We start from the raw sequence: 25,224 nt of genomic DNA, 5'->3' as shown, positions 1-25,224 counted from the left end.
AACTGGCATCAGCAACCTGGAGTGGTGAGTTTTCTTTCCCAAAAAAAAATGGCCAAAGTATGTGCCCTAGGGACCCTGGCCCTGGGCTCGGACCTGAATATAAAGAATCCCTATATCGAAGGATGGATCACAGACCAAAATTGTCCCCTCCTTAAAGTTGTGCTGCCCTGTTAGACCCAAGGGAGCCCTACAAACTGACATCAGGAACCTGGACTGCTGAGTTTTCTTTCCCAGGGAAAATGGCCAAAGGATGTGCCCAGGGGGCCCTGGACCTGGGCAGGGTCCTCACTGCAAAGAATCCTTATATCGAAGGATGGACCCCACACCGAAGTTGTCCCCACCTCAAACTTGTGGTGCCCTGATAGACCCAAGGGAGCCCTACAAACTGACATCAGGAACCTGGACTGCTGAATTTTCGTTCCCAGGGAAAATGGCCAAAGGTTGTGCCCAGGGGCCCCTGGACCTGACTGCAAAAAATCCTTATATCGAAGGATGGACCCCACACCGAAGCTGTCCGCACCTCAAACTTGTGCTGCCCTGATAGACCCAAGGGAGCCCTACAAACTGACTTCAGGAACCTGGACTGCTGAGTTTTCTTCCCCAGGGAAAATGGCCAAAGGATGTGCCCAGGGGGCCCTGGCCGTGGGCTGGGGCATGACTGCAAAAAAACCTTATGTCGAAGGATGGACCCCAGACCGAAGTTGTCCCCATCTCATACTTGTGCTGCCCTGATAGACCCAAGTTAGCGCTACAAACTGACATCAGGAACCTGGACTGCTGAATTTTCTTTCCCAGGGAAAATGGCCAAAGAATGTGCCTTGGGGCCCTTGGCCCTCGGCTGGGGCTTGAGTGAAAAGAATCCTTATATCGAAGGATGGACCCCAGACTGAAGTTGTCCGCATCTCATGCTTGTGCTGCCCAGATAGACCCAAGTGAGCCCTACAAACTGACATCAGGAACCTGGACTGGTGAGTTTTCTTTCCCAGGGAAAATGGCCAAAGGATGTGCCCTGGGGCCCCTGGCCCTAGCCTCGGACCTGACTGTAAAGAATCCGTATATCGAAGGATGGATCACAGACCAAAGTTGTCCCCTCCTAAAACTAGTGCTGCCCTGTTAGACCCAAGGGAGCCCTACAAACTGACATGAGCAACCTGGACTGGTGAGTTTTCTTTCCCAGGGAAAATGGCCAAAGGATGTGCCCAGGGGCCCGTGGCACTGGGCTCGGACCTGACTGCAAAAAATCCGTATATTGAAGGATGTATCGCAGAGAAAAGTTGTCCCGACCTCAAATTTCTGCTGCCCAGATACACCCAAGTGAGCCCTACAAACTGACATCAGGAACCTGGACTGGTGAGTTTTCTTTCCCAGGGAAAATTGCCAAAGGATGTGCCCTGGAGCCCCAAACACAAGGATGGGACCTGACTGCAAAAAATCTTTATATCGAAGTTTGGAACCCAAACCGAAGTTGTCCCCTCCACAAAGTTGTGCTGCCCTGATAGACCCAAGGGAGCCCTACAAACTGACATCAGGAACCTGGACTGGCGAGTTTTCTTTCCCAGGGAAAATGGCCAAAGGATGTTCCCTGGGGCCCCTGGCACTCGCCTGGGACCTGACTGCAAAGAATCCCTCTATCGAAGGATGGATCGCAGACCAAACTTGTCCGCTCCTCAAATTTCTGCTGCCCAGATAGACCCAAGGGATCCCTACAAACTGACATCAGGAACCTGGACTGGTGAGTTTTCTTTCTCAGGGAAAATGGCCAAAGGATGTGCCCAGAGTCCCCTGGCCCTGGGCTGGATCCTTACTGCAAAGAATCCTTATATCGAAGGATGGACCCCAGACTGAAGTTGTCCCCATCTCATACTTGTGCTGACCTGATAGACCTAAGGGAGCCCTACAAACTGACATCAGGAACCTGGACTGGTGAGTTTTCTTTCCCAGGGAATATTGCCAAAGGATGTGCCCTGGGGAACCTGGCACTGGGCTGGGACCTGACTGCTAAAAATCCTTATATCGAAGGATGGACCCCAGACCGAAGTTGTCCCCTCCTCAAAGTTGTGCTGCCCTGATAGACCCAAGGGAGCCCTACAAACTGACATCAGGAACCTGGACTGGTGAGTTTTCTTTCCCAGGGAAAATGGCCAAAGGATGTGCCCGGAGGCCCCTGGCCCTGACTGCAAAAAATCCTTATATCTACGGATGGACCGCACACCGAAGTTGTCCCCACCTCAAACATGTGGTGCCCTGATAGACCCAAGGGAGCCCTACAAAGTGACATCAGGAACCTGGACTGCTGAGTTTTCTTTCCCAGGGAAAATGGAAAAAGGATGTGCCCAGGGGCCCCTGGCCCTGGGCAGGGTCCTCATTTTAAAAAATCCTTATATCAAAAAATGGACCACACACCGAAGTTGTCCTCACCTCAAACTTGTGCTGCCCTGATAGACCCAAGGGAGCCCTACAAACTGACATCAGCAACCTGGACGGCTGAGTTTTCTTTCCCAGGGAAAATGGAAAAAGTATGTGCCCAGGGGCCCCTGGCCCTGATTTCAAAAAATCCTTATATCGAAGGATGCACCCCACACCGAAGTTGTCCCCACCTCAAACTTGTGCTGCCCTGATCGACCCAAGGGAGCCCTACAAACTGACATCAGGAACCTGGACTGGTGAGTTTTCTTTCCCAGGGAAAATGGCCAAAGGATGTGCCCAGGGGCCCCTGGCCCTGACTGCAAAAAATCCTTATATCGAAGGATGGACCCCAGACTGAATTTGTCCCCATCTCATATTTGTGCTGCCCTGATAGACCCAAGGGAGCCCTACGAACTGACTTCAGGAACCTGGACTGCTGAGTTTTCTTCCCCAGGAAAAATGGCCAAAGGATGTGCCCAGGGGGCCCTGGCCGTGGGCTGGGGCATGACTGCAAAAAAACCTTATGTCGAAGGATGGACCCCAGACTGAAGTTGTCCGCATCTCATACTTGTGCTGCCCTGATAGACCCAAGGGAGCCCTACAAACTGACATCAGGAACCTGGACTGGTGAATTTTCTTTCCCAGGGAAAATGGCCAAAGAATGTGCCTTGGGGCCCATGGCCCTCGGCTGGGGCTTGAGTGCAAAAATCCTTATATCGAAGGATGGACCCCAGACTGAAGTTGTCCGCATCTCATACTTGTGCTGCCCAGATAGACCCAAGTGAGCCCTACAAACTGACATCAGGAACCTGGACTGGTGAGTTTTCTTTCCCAGGGAAAATGGCCAAAGGATGTGCCCAGGGGCCCCTGGCCCTAGCCTCGGACCTGACTGTAAAGAATCCGTATATCGAAGGATGGATCACAGACCAAAGTTGTCCCCTCCTAAAACTAGTGCTGCCCTGTTAGACCCAAGGGAGCCCTACAAAGTGACATCAGGAACCTGGACTGGTGAGTTTTCTTTCCCAGGGAAAATGGCCAAAGGATGTGCCCAGGGGCCCGTGGCACTGGGCTCGGACCTGACTGCAAAAAATCCGTATATTGAAGGATGTATCGCAGACAAAATTGTCCCGACCTCAAATTTCTGCTGCCCAGATACACCCAAGTGAGCCCTACAAACTGACATCAGCAACCTGGACTGGTGAGTTTTCTTTCCCAGGGAAAATTGCCAAAGGATGTGCCCTGGAGCCCCAAACACAAGGATGGGACCTGACTGCAAAAAATCTTTATATCGAAGTTTGGAACCCAAACCGAAGTTGTCCCCTCCACAAAGTTGTGCTGCCCTGATAGACCCAAGGGAGCCCTACAATCTGACATCAGGAACCTGGACTGGCGAGTTTTCTTTCCCAGGGAAAATGGCCAACGGTTGTGCCCAGGGGCCCCTGGCACTCGCCTGGGACCTGACTGCAAAGAATCCCTCTATCGAAGGATGGATCGCAGACCAAACTTGTCCGCTCCTCAAATTTCTGCTGCCCAGATAGACCCAAGGGATCCCTACAAACTGACATCAGGAACCTGGACTGGTGAGTTTTCTTTCTCAGGGAAAATGGCCAAAGGATGTGCCCAGAGTCCCCTGGCCCTGGGCTGGACCCTTACTGCAAAGAATCCTTATATCGAAGGATGGACCCCAGACTGAAGTTGTCCCCATCTCATACTTTTGCTGCCCAGATAGACCCAAGGGAGCCCTACAAACTGACATCAGGAACCTGGACTGGTGAGTTTTCTTTCCCAGGGAATATTGCCAAAGGATGTGCCCTGGGGAACCTGGCACTGGGCTGGGACCTGACTGCTAAAAATCCTTATATCGAAGGATGGACCCCAGACCGAAGTTGTCCCCTCCTCAAAGTTGTGCTGCCCTGATAGACCCAAGGGAGCCCTACAAACTGACATCAGGAACCTGGACTGGTGAGTTTTCTTTCCCAGGGAAAATGGCCAAAGGATGTGCCCTGGGGCCCCTGGCCCTGGGCTGTGTCCTGAATGCCACAAATCTTTATATCGAACTTTGGACCCCAAACCGAAGTTGTCCCCTCCTCAAAGTTGTACTGCCCTGATAGACCCAAGGGAGCCCTACAAACTGACATCAGCAACCTGGACTGGTGTATTTTCTTTCCCAGGGAAAATGGCCAAAGCATGTGCCCAGGGGCCCCTGGCCCTGGTCTCGAAACCTGACTGTAAAGAATCCCTATATTGAAGGATGGATCACAGACCAAAGTTTTTCCCTCCTAAAACTTGTGCTGCCCTGTTAGACCCAAGGGAGCCCTACAAACTCACATCAGCAACCTGGACTGGTGAGTTTTCTTTCCCAGGGAAAATGGCCAAAGGATGTGCCCAGGGGCCCCTGGCCCTCGGAAGGGGATTGATTGCAAGGAATCCTTATATCGAATTATGGACCCCAGACTGAAGTTGCCCCCATCTCATACTTGTGCTGCCCTGATAGAACCAAGGGAGCCCTACAAACTGACATCAGCAACCTGGACTGGTGAATTTTCTTTCCCAGGGAAAATGGCCAAAGGATGTGCCCAGGGGCCCCTGGCCGCTGGCTGGAACCTGACTGTAAAGAATCCCTATATCGAAGGATGGATTACAGACCAAAATAGTCCCCTCCTCAAAGTCGTGCTGCCCTGTTAGACCCAAGTAAGCCCTACAAACTCACATCAGCAACCTGGACTGGTGAGTTTTCTTTCCCAGGGAAAATGGCCAAAGGATGTGCCCAGGGGCCCCTGGCCCTCGGAAGGGGCTTCACTGCAAGGAATCCTTATATCGAAGGATGGACCCCAGACTGAAATTGCCCCCATCTCATACTTGTGCTGCCCTGATAGAACCAAGGGAGCCCTACAAACTGACATCAGCAACCTGGACTGGTGAGTTTTCTTTCTCAGGGAAAATGGCCAAAGGATGTGCCCAGGGGCCCGTGGCCGCTGGCTGGAACCTGACTGTAAAGAATCCCTATATCGAAGGATGGATTACAGACCAAAATAGTCCCCTCCTCAAAGTTGTGCTGCCCAGATAGACCCAAGGGAGCCCTACAAACTGACATCAGGAACCTGGACTGGTGAGTTTTTTCTCCCAGGGAAAATGGTCAAAGAATGTGCACAGGGGCCCCTGACCCTGGGCTCGGACCTGACTGTAAAGAATCCCTATTTCAAAGGATGGATCACAGACCAACCTTGTCCGCTCTTCAAATTTCTGCTGCCCAGATAGACCCAAGGGAGCCCTACAAACTGACATCAGCAACCTGGACTGGTGAGTTTTCTTTCCCAGGGAAAATGGCCAAAGGCTGTTCCCTGGGGCCCCTGGCACTCGGCTGGGACCTCACTGCAAAGAATCCGTCTATCAAAGGATGGATGGCAGACCAAACTGGACCTCTCCTCAAATTTCTGCTGCCCAGATAGACCCAAGGGAGCCCTACAAACTGACATCAGGAACCTGGACTGGTGAATTTTCTTTCCCAGGGAAAATTGCTGAAGTATGTGCCCTGGGGAACCTGGCACTGGGCTGGGACCTGACTGCTAAAAATCCTTATATCGAAGGATGGATCACAGACCAAAGTTGTCCCCTCCTCAAACTTGTGCTGCCCTGTTAGACCCAAGGGAGCCCTACAAACTGACATGAGCAACCTGGACTGGTGAGTTTTCTTTCCCAGGGAAAATGGCCAAAGGATGTGCCCTGGGGCCCCTGGCCCTCAGCTGGGACCTGACTGCAAAGAATCCTTATATCGAAGGATGGACCCCAGACTGAAGTTGTCCCCATCTCATACTTTTGCTGCCCAGATAGACCCAAGGGAGCCCTACAAACTGACATCAGGAACCTGGACTGGTGAGTTTTCTTTCCCAGGGAAAATGGCCAAAGGTTGTGCCCTGGGGACCCTGGCACTGGGCTGGGACCTGGCTGCTAAAAATCCTTATATCGAACGAGGGACGCCAGACCGAAGATGTCCGCTCCTGAAAGTTGTGCTACCCAGATAGACCCAAGTGAGCCCTACAAATTGGCATCAGCAACCTGGACTGGTGAGTTTTGTTTCCCAGGGAAAATGGCCAAAGGATGTGACCTGGGGCCCCTGCCCCTGGGCTGGTTCCTGACTGCAAAAAATCCTTATATCGAAGGATGGACCCCAGACTGAAGTTGTCCCCATCTCATTCATGTGCTACCCTGATAGAATCAAGGGAGCCCTACAAACTGACATCAGGAACCTGGACTGGTGAGTTTTCTTTCCCAGGGAAAATGGCCAAAGGATGTGCCCAGGGGCCCCTGGCCCCTGGCTGGTTCCTGACTGCAAAAAATCCTTATATCGAAGGACGCACCCCAGACCGAAGTTGTCCCCATCTCATACTTGTGCTGCCCAGATAGACCCAAGGGAGCCCTACAAACTGACATCAGGAACCTGGACTGGTGACTTTTCTTTCCTAGGAAAAATGGCCAAAGGATGTGCCCAGGGGCCCCTGGCCCTGGACTGGCACCTGAATGCAAAAAATCCCTATATCGAAGGATGGATCACAGACCGAAGTTGTCCCCTCTAAAACTTGTGCTGCCCTGATAGACCCAAGGGAGCCCTACAAACTGGCATCAGCAACCTGGACTGGTGAATTTTCTTTCCCAGGGAAAATGGCCAAAGAATGTGCCCCGGGGCCCCTGGCCCTCGGCTGGGGCTTGACCTCAAAGAATCCTTATATCGAAGGATGGACCCCAGACTGAATTTGTCCCCATCTCATATTTGTGCTGCCCTGATAGACCCAAGGGAGCCCTACAAACTGACATCAGGCACCTGGACTGGTGAGTTTTCTTTCCCAGGGAAAATGGCCAAAAAATGTGCCCAGGGACCCCTGGCCCCTGGCTGGGTCCTGACTGTAAAGAATCCCTATATCGAAGGATGGATCACAGACCGAAGTTATCCCCTCCTGAAACTTCTGCTGCCCTATTAGACCCAAGGGAGCCCTAGAAACTGACATCAGGAACCTGGACTGGTGAGTGTTCTTTCCCAGGGAAAATGGCCAAATGATGTGCCCAGGGGCCCCTGGCCCTCGGCTGGGGCCTCACTGCAAAAAATCCTTATATGGAAGGATGGACCCCAGACCGAAGTTGTTCCCATCTCATACTTGTGCTGCCCTGATAGACCCAAGGGAGCCCTACAAACTGATATCAGGAACCTGGACTGGTGAGTTTTTTTTCCAGGGAAAATGGCCAAAGGATGTGCCCAGGGGCTCCTGGCACTGGGCTGGGACCTCACTGTAAAGAATCCCTAAATCGAAGTTAGGACCCCGAACTGAAGTTATCCCCTCCTCAAACTTGGGCTGCCCAGATAGACCCAAGGGAGCCCTACAAAGTGACATCAGCAACCTGGACTGGTGAGTTTTCTTTCCCAGGGAAAATGGCCAAAGGATGTGCCCAGGGGCCCCTGGCACTCCGCTGGGACCTGGATGCAAAAAATCCTTATATCGAAGGATGGGCCCCAGACTGAATTTGTACCCATCTCATACTTGTTCTGCCCTGATAGACCCAAGGGAGCCCTACAAACTGACATCAGCAACCTGGACTGGTGAATTTTCTTTCCCAGGGAAAATGGCCAGAGAATGTGCCCCGGGGCCCATGGCTTCGGCTGGGGCTTGACTGCAAAGAATCCTTATATCGAAGGATGGAACCCAGACCGAAGTTGCCCCCTCCTCAAACTTGTGCTGCCCTGATAGAACCAAGGGAGTCCTACAAACTGACATCAGCAACCTGGACTGGTGAATTTTCTTTTCCAGGGAAAATGGCCAAAGGATGTGCCCAGGGGTCCCTGGTCCTGGGCTGGGGCCTGAATGCAAAGAATCCTTTTATCGAAGTTTGGACCCCAAACCGAAGTTGTCCCGTCCTCAAAGTTGTGCTGCCCTGATAGACCCAAGGGAGCATTACAAACTGACATCAGGAACCTGGACTGGTGAGTTTTCTTTCCCAGGGAAAATGGCCAAAGGGTGTTCCCTGGGGCCCCTGGCACTCTCCTGGGTCCTGACTGCAAAAATCCCTATATCGAAGGATGGATCGCAGACACAAGTCGTCCCCTCCTCAAATTACTGCTGCCCAGATAGACCCAAGGGAGCCCTAAAAACTGACATCAGGAATCTGGACTGGTGAGTTTTATTTCCCAGGGAAAATGGCCAAAGAATGTGCCCAGGGGCCCCTGGCCCTCGCCTGGGGCCTGACTGCAAAAAATCCTTATATCGAAGGATGGACCCCAGACTGAATTTGCCCCCATCTCATACTTGTGCTGCCCTGATAGACCCAAGGGAGCCCTACAAACTGACATCAGCAACCTGGACTGGTGAGTTTTCTTTCTCAGGGAAAATGGCCAAAGGATGTGCCCAGGGGCCCCTGGCACTGGGCTGGGGCCTCACTGTAAAGAATCCCTAAATCAAAGTTTGGACCCCAAACTGAAGTTATCCCCTCCTCAAACTTGTGCTGCCCAGATAGACCCAAGGGAGCCCTACAAAGTGACATCAGCAACCTGGATTGGTGAGTTTTCTTTCCCAGGGAAAATGGCCAAAGGATGTGCCCAGGGGCCCCTGGCCCCAGGCTGGGACCTGGATGCAAAAAATCCTTATATCGAAGGATGGACCCCAGACTGAATTTGTCCCCATCTCATACTTGTTCTGCCCTGATAGACCAAGGGAGCCCTACAAACTGACATCAGCAACCTGGACTGGTGAATTTTCTTTCCCAGGGAAAATGGCCAAAGAATGTGCCCTGGGGAACCTGGCACTGGGCTGGGACCTGACTGCTAAAAATCCTTATATCGAAGGATGGATCACAGACCAAAGTTGTCCCCTCCTCAAACTTGTGCTGCCCTGTTAGACCCAAGGGAGCCCTACAAACTGACATGAGCAACCTGGACTGGTGAGTTTTCTTTCCCAGGGAAAATGGCCAAAGGATGTGCCCTGGGGCCCCTGGCCCTCAGCTGGGACCTGACTGCAAAGAATCCTTATATCGAAGGATGGACCCCAGACTGAAGTTGTCCCCATCTCATACTTTTGCTGCCCAGATAGACCCAAGGGAGCCCTATAAACTCACATCAGGAACCTGGACTGGTGAGTTTTCTTTCCCAGGGAAAATGGCCAAAGGTTGTGCCCTGGGGACCCTGGCACTGGGCTGGGACCTGGCTGCTAAAAATCCTTATATCGAACGAGGGACGCCAGACCGAAGATGTCCGCTCCTGAAAGTTGTGCTACCCAGATAGACCCAAGTGAGCCCTACAAATTGGCATCAGCAACCTGGACTGGTGAGTTTTCTTTCCCAGGGAAAATGGCCAAAGGATGTGACCTGGGGCCCCTGCCCCTGGGCTGGTTCCTGACTGCAAAAAATCCTTATATCGAAGGATGGACCCCAGACTGAAGTTGTCCCCATCTCATACTTGTGCTACCCTGATAGAATCAAGGGAGCCCTACAAACTGACATCAGGAACCTGGACTGGTGAGTTTTCTTTCCCAGGGAAAATGGCCAAAGGATGTGCCCAGGGGCCCCTGGCCCCTGGCTGGGACCTGACTGTAAAGAATCCTTATATCGAAGGAGGGATTACAGACCAAAATCATCCCCTCCTCAAAGTTGTGCTGCCCAGGTAGACCCAAGGGAGCCCTACAAACTGACATCAGCAACCTGGACTTGTGAGTTTTGTTTCCCAGGGAAAATGGCCAAAAGATGTGCCCTGGGGCCCCTGGCACTGAGCTGGGTCCTGACTGCAAAGAATCCTTATATCGAAGGACGCACCCCAGACCGAAGTTGTCCCCATCTCATACTTGTGGTGCCCAGATAGACCCAAGGGAGCCCTACAAACTGACATCAGGAACCTGGACTGGTTAGTTTTCTTTCCCTGGGAAAATGGCCAAAGGATTTGCCCAGGGGCCCCTGGCCCTAGCCTGGGCCCTAACTGCAAAGAATCCCTATATCGAAGGATGGATCACAGACCAAAGTTGTCCCCTCCTCAAACTTGTGCTGCCCTGTTAGACCCAAGGGAGCCCTACAAACTGACATGAGCAACCTGGACTGGTGAGTTTTCTTTCCCAGGGAAAATGGCCAAAGGATGTGCCCTGGGGCCCCTGGCCCTCAGCTGGGACCTGACTGCAAAGAATCCTTATATCGAAGGATGGACCCCAGACTGAAGTTGTCCCCATCTCATACTTTTGCTGCCCAGATAGACCCAAGGGAGGCCTACAAACTGACATCAGGAACCTGGACTGGTGAGTTTTCTTTCCCAGGGAAAATGGCCAAAGGTTGTGCCCTGGGGACCCTGGCACTGGGCTGGGACCTGGCTGCTAAAAATCCTTATATCGAACGAGGGACGCCAGACCGAAGATGTCCGCTCCTGAAAGTTGTGCTACCCAGATAGACCCAAGTGAGCCCTACAAATTGGCATCAGCAACCTGGACTGGTGAGTTTTGTTTCCCAGGGAAAATGGCCAAAGGATGTGACCTGGGGCCCCTGCCCCTGGGCTGGTTCCTGACTGCAAAAAATCCTTATATCGAAGGATGGACCCCAGACTGAAGTTGTCCCCATCTCATTCATGTGCTACCCTGATAGAATCAAGGGAGCCCTACAAACTGACATCAGGAACCTGGACTGGTGAGTTTTCTTTCCCAGGGAAAATGGCCAAAGGATGTGCCCAGGGGCCCCTGGCCCCTGGCTGGTTCCTGACTGCAAAAAATCCTTATATCGAAGGACGCACCCCAGACCGAAGTTGTCCCCATCTCATACTTGTGCTGCGCAGATAGACCCAAGGGAGCCCTACAAACTGACATCAGGAACCTGGACTGGTGACTTTTCTTTCCTAGGAAAAATGGCCAAAGGATGTGCCCAGGGGCCCCTGGCCCTGGACTGGCACCTGAATGCAAAAAATCCCTATATCGAAGGATGGATCACAGACCGAAGTTGTCCCCTCTAAAACTTGTGCTGCCCTGATAGACCCAAGGGAGCCCTACAAACTGGCATCAGCAACCTGGACTGGTGAATTTTCTTTCCCAGGGAAAATGGCCAAAGAATGTGCCCCGGGGCCCCTGGCCCTCGGCTGGGGCTTGACCTCAAAGAATCCTTATATCGAAGGATGGACCCCAGACTGAATTTGTCCCCATCTCATATTTGTGCTGCCCTGATAGACCCAAGGGAGCCCTACAAACTGACATCAGGCACCTGGACTGGTGAGTTTTCTTTCCCAGGGAAAATGGCCAAAAAATGTGCCCAGGGACCCCTGGCCCCTGGCTGGGTCCTGACTGTAAAGAATCCCTATATCGAAGGATGGATCACAGACCGAAGTTATCCCCTCCTGAAACTTCTGCTGCCCTATTAGACCCAAGGGAGCCCTACAAACTGACATCAGGAACCTGGACTGGTGAGTGTTCTTTCCCAGGGAAAATGGCCAAATGATGTGCCCAGGGGCCCCTGGCCCTCGGCTGGGGCCTCACTGCAAAAAATCCTTATATGGAAGGATGGACCCCAGACCGAAGTTGTTCCCATCTCATACTTGTGCTGCCCTGATAGACCCAAGGGAGCCCTACAAACTGATATCAGGAACCTGGACTGGTGAGTTTTTTTTCCAGGGAAAATGGCCAAAGGATGTGCCCAGGGGCTCCTGGCACTGGGCTGGGACCTCACTGTAAAGAATCCCTAAATCGAAGTTAGGACCCCGAACTGAAGTTATCCCCTCCTCAAACTTGGGCTGCCCAGATAGACCCAAGGGAGCCCTACAAAGTGACATCAGCAACCTGGACTGGTGAGTTTTCTTTCCCAGGGAAAATGGCCAAAGGATGTGCCCAGGGGCCCCTGGCACTCCGCTGGAACCTGGATGCAAAAAATCCTTATATCGAAGGATGGGCCCCAGACTGAATTTGTACCCATCTCATACTTGTTCTGCCCTGATAGACCCAAGGGAGCCCTACAAACTGACATCAGCAACCTGGACTGGTGAATTTTCTTTCCCAGGGAAAATGGCCAGAGAATGTGCCCCGGGGCCCATGGCTTCGGCTGGGGCTTGACTGCAAAGAATCCTTATATCGAAGGATGGAACCCAGACCGAAGTTGCCCCCTCCTCAAACTTGTGCTGCCCTGATAGAACCAAGGGAGTCCTACAAACTGACATCAGCAACCTGGACTGGTGAATTTTCTTTTCCAGGGAAAATGACCAAAGGATGTGCCCAGGGGTCCCTGGTCCTGGGCTGGGGCCTGAATGCAAAGAATCCTTTTATCTAAGTTTGGACCCCAAACCGAAGTTGTCCCGTCCTCAAAGTTGTGCTGCCCTGATAGACCCAAGGGAGCATTACAAACTGACATCAGGAACCTGGACTGGTGAGTTTTCTTTCCCAGGGAAAATGGCCAAAGGGTGTTCCCTGGGGCCCCTGGCACTCTCCTGGGTCCTGACTGCAAAAATCCCTATATCGAAGGATGGATCGCAGACACAAGTCGTCCCCTCCTCAAATTACTGCTGCCCAGATAGACCCAAGGGAGCCCTAAAAACTGACATCAGGAATCTGGACTGGTGAGTTTTATTTCCCAGGGAAAATGGCCAAAGAATGTGCCCAGGGGCCCCTGGCCCTCGCCTGGGGCCTGACTGCAAAAAATCCTTATATCGAAGGATGGACCCCAGACTGAATTTGCCCCCATCTCATACTTGTGCTGCCCTGATAGACCCAAGGGAGCCCTACAAACTGACATCAGCAACCTGGACTGGTGAGTTTTCTTTCTCAGGGAAAATGGCCAAAGGATGTGCCCAGGGGCCCCTGGCACTGGGCTGGGGCCTCACTGTAAAGAATCCCTAAATCAAAGTTTGGACCCCAAACTGAAGTTATCCCCTCCTCAAACTTGTGCTGCCCAGATAGACCCAAGGGAGCCCTACAAAGTGACATCAGCAACCTGGATTGGTGAGTTTTCTTTCCCAGGGAAAATGGCCAAAGGATGTGCCCAGGGGCCCCTGGCCCCAGGCTGGGACCTGGATGCAAAAAATCCTTATATCGAAGGATGGACCCCAGACTGAATTTGTCCCCATCTCATACTTGTTCTGCCCTGATAGACCAAGGGAGCCCTACAAACTGACATCAGCAACCTGGACTGGTGAATTTTCTTTCCCAGGGAAAATGGCCAAAGAATGTGCCCTGGGGAACCTGGCACTGGGCTGGGACCTGACTGCTAAAAATCCTTATATCGAAGGATGGATCACAGACCAAAGTTGTCCCCTCCTCAAACTTGTGCTGCCCTGTTAGACCCAAGGGAGCCCTACAAACTGACATGAGCAACCTGGACTGGTGAGTTTTCTTTCCCAGGGAAAATGGCCAAAGGATGTGCCCTGGGGCCCCTGGCCCTCAGCTGGGACCTGACTGCAAAGAATCCTTATATCGAAGGATGGACCCCAGACTGAAGTTGTCCCCATCTCATACTTTTGCTGCCCAGATAGACCCAAGGGAGCCCTATAAACTCACATCAGGAACCTGGACTGGTGAGTTTTCTTTCCCAGGGAAAATGGCCAAAGGTTGTGCCCTGGGGACCCTGGCACTGGGCTGGGACCTGGCTGCTAAAAATCCTTATATCGAACGAGGGACGCCAGACCGAAGATGTCCGCTCCTGAAAGTTGTGCTACCCAGATAGACCCAAGTGAGCCCTACAAATTGGCATCAGCAACCTGGACTGGTGAGTTTTCTTTCCCAGGGAAAATGGCCAAAGGATGTGACCTGGGGCCCCTGCCCCTGGGCTGGTTCCTGACTGCAAAAAATCCTTATATCGAAGGATGGACCCCAGACTGAAGTTGTCCCCATCTCATACTTGTGCTACCCTGATAGAATCAAGGGAGCCCTACAAACTGACATCAGGAACCTGGACTGGTGAGTTTTCTTTCCCAGGGAAAATGGCCAAAGGATGTGCCCAGGGGCCCCTGGCCCCTGGCTGGGACCTGACTGTAAAGAATCCTTATATCGAAGGAGGGATTACAGACCAAAATCATCCCCTCCTCAAAGTTGTGCTGCCCAGGTAGACCCAAGGGAGCCCTACAAACTGACATCAGCAACCTGGACTTGTGAGTTTTGTTTCCCAGGGAAAATGGCCAAAAGATGTGCCCTGGGGCCCCTGGCACTGAGCTGGGTCCTGACTGCAAAGAATCCTTATATCGAAGGACGCACCCCAGACCGAAGTTGTCCCCATCTCATACTTGTGGTGCCCAGATAGACCCAAGGGAGCCCTACAAACTGACATCAGGAACCTGGACTGGTGACTTTTCTTTCCTAGGAAAAATGGCCAAAGGATGTGCCCAGGGGCCCCTGGCCCTGGACTGGCACCTGAATGCAAAAAATCCCTATATCGAAGGATGGATCACAGACCGAAGTTGTCCCCTCCTAAAACTTGTGCTGCCCTGATAGACCCAAGGGAGCCCTACAAACTGGCATCAGCAACCTGGACTGGTGAATTTTCTTTCCCAGGGAAAATGGCCAAAGAATGTGCCCCGGGGCCCCTGGCCCTCGGCTGGGGCTTGACCTCAAAGAATCCTTATATCGAAGGATGGACCCCAGACTGAATTTGTCCCCATCTCATATTTGTGCTGCCCTGATAGACCCAAGGGAGCCCTACAAACTGACATCAGGCACCTGGACTGGTGAGTTTTCTTTCCCAGGGAAAATGGCCAAAAAATGTGCCCAGGGACCCCTGGCCCCTGGCTGGGTCCTGACTGTAAAGAATCCCTATATCGAAGGATGGATCACAGACCGAAGTTATCCCCTCCTGAAACTTCTGCTGCCCTGTTAGACCCAAGGGAGCCCTACAAACTGACATCAGGAACCTGGACTGGTGAGTGTTCTTTCCCAGGGAAAGTGGCCAAATGATGTGCCCAGGGGCCCCTGGCCCTCGGCTGGGGCCTCACTGCAAAAAATCCTTATATCGAAGGATGGACCCCAGACTGAAGTTGTTCCCATCTCATACTTGTGCTGCCCTGATAGACCCAAGGGAGCCCTACAAACTGATATCAGCAACCTGGACTGGTGAATTTTTTTTCCAGGGAAAATGGCCAAAGGATGTGCCCTGGGGCCCCTGGCACTGGGCTGGGGCCTCACTGTAAAGAATCCCTAAATCGAAGTTTGGACCCCAAACTGAAGTTATCCCCTCCTCAAACTTGGGCTGCCCAGATAGACCCAAGGGAGCCCTACAAAGTGACATCAGCAACCTGGACTGGTGAGTTTTCTTTCCCAGGGAAAATGGCCAAAGGATGTGCCCAGGGGCCCCTGGCACTCCGCTGGGACCTGGATGCAAAAAATCCTTATATCGAAGGATGGGCCCCAGACTGAATTTGTACCCATCTCATACTTGTTCTGCCCTGATAGACCCAAGGGAGCCCTACAAACTGACATCAGCAACCTGGACTGGTGTATTTTCTTTCCCAGGGAAAATGGCCAGAGAATGTGCCCCGGGGCCCATGGCCTCGGCTGGGGCTTGACTGCAAAGAATCCTTATATCGAAGGATGGAACCCAGACCGAAGTTGCCCCCTCCTCAAACTTGTGCTGCCCTGATAGAACCAAGGGAGTCCTACAAACTGACATCAGCAACCTGGACTGGTGAATTTTCTTTTCCAGGGAAAATGGCCAAAGGATGTGCCCAGGGGGCCCTGGTCCTGGGCTGGGGCCTGAATGCAAAGAATCCTTTTATCGAAGTTTGGACCCCAAACCGAAGTTGTCCCGTCCTCAAAGTTGTGCTGCCCTGATAGACCCAAGGGAGCATTACAAACTGACATCAGGAACCTGGACTGGTGAGTTTTCTTTCCCAGGGAAAATGGCCAAAGGATGTTCCCTGGGGCCCCTGGCACTCGCCTGGGTCCAGACTGCAAAAATCCCTATATCGAAGGATGGATCGCAGACAAAAGTCGTCCCCTCCTCAAATTACTGCTGCCCAGATAGACCCAAGGGAGCCCTAAAAACTGACATCAGGAACCTGGACTGGTGAGTTTTATTTCCCAGGGAAAATGGCCAAAGGGTGTGCCCAGGGGTCCCTGGCCCTCGGCTGGGGCCTGACTGCAAAAAATCCTTATATCGAAGGATGGACCCCAGACTGAATTTGCCCCCATCTCATACTTGTGCTGCCCTGATAGACCCAAGGGAGCCCTACAAACTGACATCAGCAACCTGGACTGGTGAATTTTCTTTCTCAGGGAAAATGGCCAAAGGATGTGCCCTGGGGAACCTGGCACTGGGCTGCTACCTGAGTGCTAAAAATCCTTATATCGAAGGATGGACCCCAGACCGAAGTTGTCCCCTCCTCAAAGTTGTGCTGCCCTGATAGACCCAAGGGAGCCCTACAAACTGACATCAGGAACCTGGACTGGTGAGTTTTCTTTCCCAGGGAAAATGGCCAAAGGATGTGCCCTGGGTTCCCTGGCCCTGGGCTGGGACTTGACGGCAAAAAATCCTTATATTGAAGGATGGACCCCAGATTGAAGTTGTCCCCATCTCATATTTTTGCTGCCCTGATAGACCCAAGTGAGCCCTACAAACTGACATAAGGAACCTGGACTGGTGAGTTTTCTTTCGCAGGGAAAATTGCCAAAGGATGTGCCCCGGAGCCCCAAACACAAGGCTGGGACCTGACTGCAAAGAATCCTTATATCGAAGTTTGGACCCCAAACCGAAGTAGTCCCCTCCACAAAGTTCTGCTGCCCTGATAGACCCAAGGGAGCCCTACAAACTGACATCAGGAACCTGGACTGGTGAGTTTTCTTTCCCCGGGAAAATGGCCAAAGGATGTGCCCAGGGGCCCCTGGCCCTGGGCTCGAAACCTGACTGTAAAGAATCCCTATATCGAAGGACGGATCACAGACCTAAGTTGTCCCCTCCTAAAATTTGTGCTGCCCTGTTAGACCCAAGGGAGCCCTATAAACAGACATCAGCAACCTGGAATGGTGAGTGTTCTGTCCCAGGGAAAATGGCCAAAGGATGTGCCCTTTGGCCCCTGGCACTTGGCTGGGACCTGACTGATAAAAATCCTTATATCGAACGATGGACCCCAGACTGAAATTGTCCGCCGCTGAAAGTTGTGCTACCCAGATAGACCCAAGGGAGCCCTACAAACTGGCATCAGCAACCTGGACTGGTGAGTTTTGTTTCCCAGGGAAAATGGCCAAAAGATGTGCCCTGGGGCCCCTGGCACTGAGCTGGGTCCTGACTGCAAAGAATCCTTATATCGAAGGACGCACCCCAGACCGAAGTTGTCCCCATCTCATACTTGTGGTGCCCAGATAGACCCAAGGGAGCCCTACAAACTGACATCAGGAACCTGGACTGGTGACTTTTCTTTCCTAGGAAAAATGGCAAAGGATGTGCCCAGGGGCCCCTGGCCCTGGACTGGCACCTGAATGCAAAAAATCCCTATATCGAAGGATGGATCACAGACCGAAGTTGTCCCCTCCTAAAACTTGTGCTGCCCTGATAGACCCAAGGGAGCCCTACAAACTGGCATCAGCAACCTGGACTGGTGAATTTTCTTTCCCAGGGAAAATGGCCAAAGAATGTGCCCCGGGGCCCCTGGCCCTCGGCTGGGGCTTGACCTCAAAGAATCCTTATATCGAAAGATGGACCCCAGACTGAATTTGTCCCCATCTCATATTTGTGCTGCCCTGATAGACCCAAGGGAGCCCTACAACCTGACATCAGGCACCTGGACTGGTGAGTTTTCTTTCCCAGGGAAAATGGCCAAAGGCTGTGCCCAGGGACCCCTGGCCCCTGGCTGTGTCCTGACTGTAAAGAATCCCTATATCGAAGGATGGATCACAGACCGAAGTTATCCCCTCCTGAAACTTCTGCTGCCCTGTTAGACCCAAGAGAGCCCTACAAACTGACATCAGGAACCTGGACTGGTGAGTTTTCTTTCCCAGGGAAAGTGGCCAAATGATGTGCCCAGGGGCCCCTGGCCCTCGGCTGGGGCCTCACTGCAAAAAATCCTTATATCGAAGAATGGACCCCAGACTGAAGTTGTTCCCATCTCATACTTGTGCTGCCCTGATAGACCCAAGGGAGCCCTACAAACTGATATCAGCAACCTGGACTGGTGAATTTTTTTTCCAGGGAAAATGGCCAAAAGGTGCGCCCTGGGGCCCCTGGCGCTGGGCTGGAGCCTGACTGCAAAAAATCCTTATATTGAAGAATGGACCTCAGACTGAAATTGTCCCCATCTCATACTTGTGCTGCCCTGACAGACCCAAGTGAGCCCTACACACTGACATCAGGAACCTGGACTGGTGAGTTTTCTTTCCCAGGGAAAATGGCCAAAGGATGTTCCCTGGGGCCCCTGGCACTCGGCTGGGACTTGACTGCAAAGATTCCTCATATCAAAGGACGCACCCCAGACTGAAGTTGTCCCCATCTCATACTTGTGCTGCCCTGATAGACCCAAGGGAGCCCTACAAACTGACATTAGGAACCTGGACTGGTGAGTTTTCTTTCCCAGGGAAAATGGCCAAAGGATGTGCCCAGGGGCCCCTGGCCCTCGGCTGGGACTTGACTGCAAAGATTCCTCATATCGAAGGACGCACCCCAGACCGAAGTTGTTCCCATCTCATACTTGTGCTGCCCAGATAGACCCAAGGGAGCCCTACAAACTGACATCAGGAACCTGGACTGGTGAGTTTTCTTTCCCAAAGAAAATAGCCAAAGGATGTGCCCTGGGGACCCTGGCACTGGGCTGGGACCTGACTGCTAAAAATCCTTATATCGAATGATGGACCCCAGACTGAAGTTGTCCCCTCCTCAAACTTGTGCTGCCCTGATAGACCCAAGGGAGCCCTACAAACTGACATCAGGAACCTGGACTGGTGAGTGTTCTTTCCCAGGGAAAATGGCCAAAGTATGTGCCCTCGGGCCCCTGGCCCTGGGCTGGAGCATGAATGCAAAAAATCCCTATATCGAAGGATGGACCCCAGACTGAAGTTGTCCCCATCTCATACTTGTGCTGCCCTGATAGACCCAAGGGAGCCCTAGAAACTGACATCAGCAACCTGGACTGGTGAGTTTTCTTTCCCAGGGAAAATGGCCAAAAGATGCGCCCTGGGGCCCCTGGCGCTGGGCTGGAGCCTGACTGTAAAGAAACCCTCTATCGAAGGATGGATCACAGACCAAAGTTGTCCCCTCCTCAAAGTTGTGCTGCCCTGTTAGACACAAGGGAGCCCTACAAAGTGACATCAGCAACCTGGACTGGTGAGTTTTCTTTCCCAGGGAAAATGGCCAAAGGATGTGCCCAGGGGCCCGTGGCACTGGGCTCGGACCTGACTGCAAAAACTCCGTATATTGAAGGATGGATCGCATACAAAATTTGTCCCCTACTCAAATTTCTGCTGCCCAGATAGACCCAAGGGAGCCCTACAAACTGACATCAGGAACCTGGACTGGTGAGTTTTCTTTCCCAGGGAAAATGGCCAAAGGATGTGACCTGGAGCCCCAAAGACAGGGCTGGGACCTGACTGCAAAAAATCCTTATATCAAAGATTGGACCCCAAACCGAAGTTGTCCCCTCCACAAAGTTGTGCTGCCCTGATAGACCCAAGTGAGCCCTACAAACTGACATCAGCAACCTGGACTGGTGAGTTTTCTTTCCCAGGGAAAATGGCCAAAAGACGCGTCCTGGGGCCCCTGGCGCTGGGCTGGAGCCTGACTGCAAAAAATCCTTATATTGAAGGATGGACCCCAGACTGAAGTTGTCCCCATCTCATACTTGTGCTGCCCTGACAAACCCAAGTGAGCCCTACACACTGACATCAGGAACCTGGACTGGTGAGTTTTCTTTCCCAGGGATAATGGCCAAAGGATGTGCCCTGGGTCCCCTGGCCCGGGGCTGGGTCCTGAATGCAAAAAATCTTTATATCGAACGATGGACCCCAGACTGAAGTTGTCCCCATCTCATACTTGTGCTGCCCTGACAGACCGAAGTGAGCCCTACACACTGACATCAGGAACCTGGACTGGTGAGTTTTCTTTCCCAGGGAAAATGGCCAAAGGATGTGCCCAGGGGCCCCTGGACTTGGGCTGGGGCCTGACTGTAAAGAAACCCTATATCGAAGGATGGATCACAGACCAAAGTTGTCCCCTCCTCAAAATTGTGCTGCCCTGTTAGACCCAAGGGAGCCCTACAAAGTGACATCAGGAACCTGGACTGGTGAGTTTTCTTTCCCAGGGAAAATGGCCAAAGGATGTGCCCAGGGGCCCGTGGCAGTGGGCTCGGACCTGACTGCAAAAAATCCGTATATTGAAGGATGGATCGCATGCCAATATTGTCCCCTCCTCAAAGTTGTGCTGCCCTGTTAGACCCAAGGGACCCCTACAAACTGACATCAAGGACCTGGACTGGTGAATTTTCTTTCCCAGGGAAAATGGCCAAAGGATGTGCCCTGGGGCCCCTGGCACTCGCCTGGGACCTGACTGCAAAGAATCCCTCTATCGAAGGATGGATCACAGACCAAACTTGTCCACTCCTCAAATTTCTGCTGCCCAGATAGACCCAAGGTAGCCCTACAAACTGACATCATGAACCTGGACTGGTGAGTTTTCTTTCCCAGGGAAAATGGCCAAAGGATGTGCCCAGGGGACCCTGGCCCTCGGCTGGGGCTTGACTGCAAAGAATCCTTATATCGAAGGACGCACCGCAGACCGAAGTTGTCCCCATCTCATACTTGTGCTGACCTGATAGACCCAAGGGAGCCCTACAAACTGACATCAGGAACCTGGACTGGTGAGTTTCCTTTCCCAGGGAAAATGGCCAAAGGATGTGCCCAGGGGCCCCTGGCACTGGACTGGACCAGGACTGCAAATAATCCTTATATCGAAGGATGGAACCCAGACCGAAGTTGTCCCCTCCTCAAACTTGTGCTGCCCTGATAGACCCAAGGGAGCCCTACAAACTGACATCAGCAACCTGGACTGGTGAGTTTTCTTTCCCAGGGAAAATGGCCAAAGGATGTGACCTGGAGCCCCAAACACAGGGCTGGGACCTGACTGCAAAAAATCCTTATATCAAAGATTGGACCCCAAACCGAAGTTGTCCCCTCCACAAAGTTGTGCTGCCCTGATAGACCCAAGTGAGCCCTACAAACTGACATCAGCAACCTGGACTGGTGAGTTTTCTTTCCCAGGGAAAATGGCCAAAAGATGCGCCCTGGGGCCCCTGGCGCTGGGCTGGAGCCTGACTGCAAAAAATCCTTATATTGAAGGATGGACCCCAGACTGAAGTTGTCCCCATCTCATACTTGTGCTGCCCTGACAAACCCAAGTGAGCCCTACACACTGACATCAGGAACCTGGACTGGTGAGTTTTCTTTCCCAGGGATAATGGCCAAAGGATGTGCCCTGGGTCCCCTGGCCCTGGGCTGGGTCCTGAATGTAAAAAATCTTTATATCGAACGATGGACCCCAGACTGAAGTTGTCCCCATATCATACTTGTGCTGCCCTGACAGACCGAAGTGAGCCCTACACACTGACATCAGGAACCTGGACTGGTGAGTTTTCTTTCCCAGGGAAAATGGCCAAAGGATGTGCCCAGGGGCCCCTGGACCTGGGCCTGGGCCTGACTGTAAAGAAATCCTATATCGAAGGATGGATCACAGACCAAAGTTGTCCCCTCCTCAAAATTGTGCTGCCCTGATAGACCCAAGGGAGCCCTACAAAGTGACATCAGGAACCTGGACTGGTGATTTTTCTTTCCCAGGGAAAATGGCCAAAGGATGTGCCCAGGGGCCCGTGGCAGTGGGCTCGGACCTGACTGCAAAAAATCCGTATATTGAAGGATGGATCGCATGCCAATATTGTCCCCTCCTCAAAGTTGTGCTGCCCTGTTAGACCCAAGGGACCCCTACAAACTGACATCAAGGACCTGGACTGGTGAATTTTCTTTCCCAGGGAAAATGGCCAAAGGATGTGCCCTGGGGCCCCTGGCACTCGCCTGGGACCTGACTGCAAAGAATCCCTCTATCGAAGGATGGATCACAGACCAAACTTGTCCACTCCTCAAATTTCTGCTGCCCAGATAGACCCAAGGTAGCCCTACAAACTGACATCAGGAACCTGGACTGGTGAGTTTTCTTTCACAGGGAAAATGGCCAAAGGATGTGCCCAGGGGACCCTGGCCCTCGGCTGGGGCTTGACTGCAAAGAATGCTTATATCGAAGGAGGCACCCCAGAGCGAAGTTGTCCCCATCTCATATTTGTGCTGACCTGATAGACCCAAGGGAGCCCTACAAACTGACATCAGGAACCTGGACTGGTGAGTTTCCTTTCCCAGGGAAAATGGCCAAAGGATGTGCCCAGGGGCCCCTGGACCTGGGCTGGACCAGGACTGCAAATAATCCTTATATCGAAGGATGGAACCCAGACCGAAGCTGTCCCCTCCTCAAACTTGTGCTGCCCTTATAGACCCAAGGGAGCCCTACAAACTGACATCAGCAACCTGGACTGGTGAGTTTTCTTTCCCAGGGAAAATTGCCAAAGGATGTGACCTGGAGCCCCAAACACAGGGCTGGGACCTGACTGCAAAAAATCCTTATATCAAAGATTGGACCCCAAACCGAAGTTGTCCCCTCCACAAAGTTGTGCTGCCCTGATAGACCCAAGGGAGCCCTACAAACTGACATCAGCAACCTGGACTGGTGAGTTTTCTTTCCCAGGGAAAATGGCCAAAGGATGTGCCCAGGGGCTCGTGGCAGTGGGCTCGGACCTGACTTGAAAAAATCCGTATATTGAAGGATGGATCGCAGGCCAATATTGTCCCCTCCTCAAAGTTGTGCTGCCCTGTTAGACCCAAGGGACCCGTACAAACTGACATCAGGAACCTGGACTGGTGAATTTTCTTTCCCAGGGAAAATGGCCAAAGGATGTTCCCTGGGGCCCCTGGCACTCGCCTGGTACCTGACTGCAAAGAATCCCTCTATCGAAGGATGGATCGCAGACCAAACTTGTCCGCTCCTCAAATTTCTGCTGCCTTGATAGACCCAAGGGAGCCCTACATACTGACAAGAGCAACCTGGACTGGTGAGTTTTCTTTCCCAGGGAAAATGGCCAAAGGATGTGCCCAGGGGCCCCTGGCACTGGGCTGGGCTTGACTGCAAAGAATCCTTATATCGAAGGACGCCCCCCAGACAGAAATTGTCCCCATCTCATACTTGTGCTGCCCTGATAGACCCAAGGGAGCCCTACAAACTGACATCAGGAACCTGGACCTGTGAATTTCCTTTCCCAGGGAAAATGGCCAAAGGATGTGCCCAGGGGACCCTGGCCCCTAGCTAGGCCCTGACTGCTAAAAATCCTTATATCCAAGGACGCACCCCAGACCGAAGTTGTCCCCTCCTGAAAGTTGTGCTACCCAGATAGACCCAAGGGAGCCCTACAAACTGACATCAGCAACCTGGACTGGTGAGTTTTCTTTCCCAGGGAAAATGGCCAAACTATGTGCCCTGGGGCCCCTGCCCCTGGGCTGGGCCTTGACTGCAAAAATCCGTATATCAAAGGACGCACCCCAGACCGAAGTTGTCCCCTCCTGAAAGTTGTGCTACCCAGATAGACCCAAGTGAGCCTTACAAACTGACATCAGCAACCTGGACTGGTGAGTTTTCTTTCCCAGGGAAAATGGCCAAAGGATGTGCCCTGGGGCCCCTGCCCCTGGGCTGGGGCCTGACTGCAAAAAATCCTTATACCGAAGGATGGACCCCAGACTGAAGTTGTCCCCATCTCATACTTGGGCTGCCCTGATAGACCCAAGGGAGCCCTACAAACTGACATCAGCAACCTGGACTGTTGAGTTTTCTTTCCCAGGGGAAATGGCCAAAGGCTGTGCCCAGGGGCCCCTGGCCCCTGGCTGGGACCTGACTGTAAAGAATCCTTATATCGAAGGATGGATTACAGACCAAAATCATCCCCGCCTCAAAGTTCTGCTGCCCAGGTAGACCGAAGGGAGCCCTACAAACTGACATCAGCAACCTGGACTGATGAGTTTTCTTTCCCAGGGAAAATGGCCAAAGGATGTGCCCAGGGGCCCCTGGCCCTGGGCAGGGTCCTCACTGAAAAAAATCCTTATATCGAAGGATGGATCACAGACCAAACTTGTCCCCTCCTCAAACTTGTGCTGCCCTGTTAGACCCAAGGGAGCCCTACAAACTGACATCAGCAACCTGGACTGGTGAGTTTTCTTTCCCAGGGAAAATGGCCAAACTATGTGCCCTGGGGCCCCTGCCCCTGGGCTGGGCCTTGACTGCAAAAATCCGTATATCAAAGGACGCACCCCAGACCGAAGTTGTCCCCTCCTGAAAGTTGTGCTACCCAGATAGACCCAAGTGAGCCTTAAAAACTGACATCAGCAACCTGGACTGGTGAGTTTTCTTTCCCAGGGAAAATGGCCAAAGGATGTGCCCTGGGGCCACTGCCCCTGGGCTGGGTCCTGACTGCAAAAAATCCTTATACCGAAGGATGGAGCCCAGACTGAAGTTGTCCCCATCTCATACTTGTGCTGCCCAGATAGACCCAAGGGAGCCCTACAAACTGACATCAGCAACCTGGACTGGTGAGTTTTCTTTTCCAGGGGAAATGGCCAAAGGCTGTGCCCAGGGGCCCCTGGCCCCTGGCTGGGACCTGACTGTAAAGAATCCTTATATCGAAGGATGGGTTACAGACCAAAATCATCCCCTCCTCAAAGTTGTGCTGCCCAGGTAGACCCAAGGGAGCCCTAGAAACTGACATCAGGAACCTGGACTGGTGAGTTTTCTTTCCCAGGGAAAATGGCCAAAGGATGTTCCCTGGGGCCCCTG

The sequence above is a fragment of the Lonchura striata genome, chromosome 4 (assembly GCF_046129695.1).
Source record: "Lonchura striata isolate bLonStr1 chromosome 4, bLonStr1.mat, whole genome shotgun sequence".
Lineage (NCBI taxonomy): Eukaryota > Metazoa > Chordata > Aves > Passeriformes > Estrildidae > Lonchura > Lonchura striata.
Note: the sequence above shows the minus strand (reverse complement) of the source record.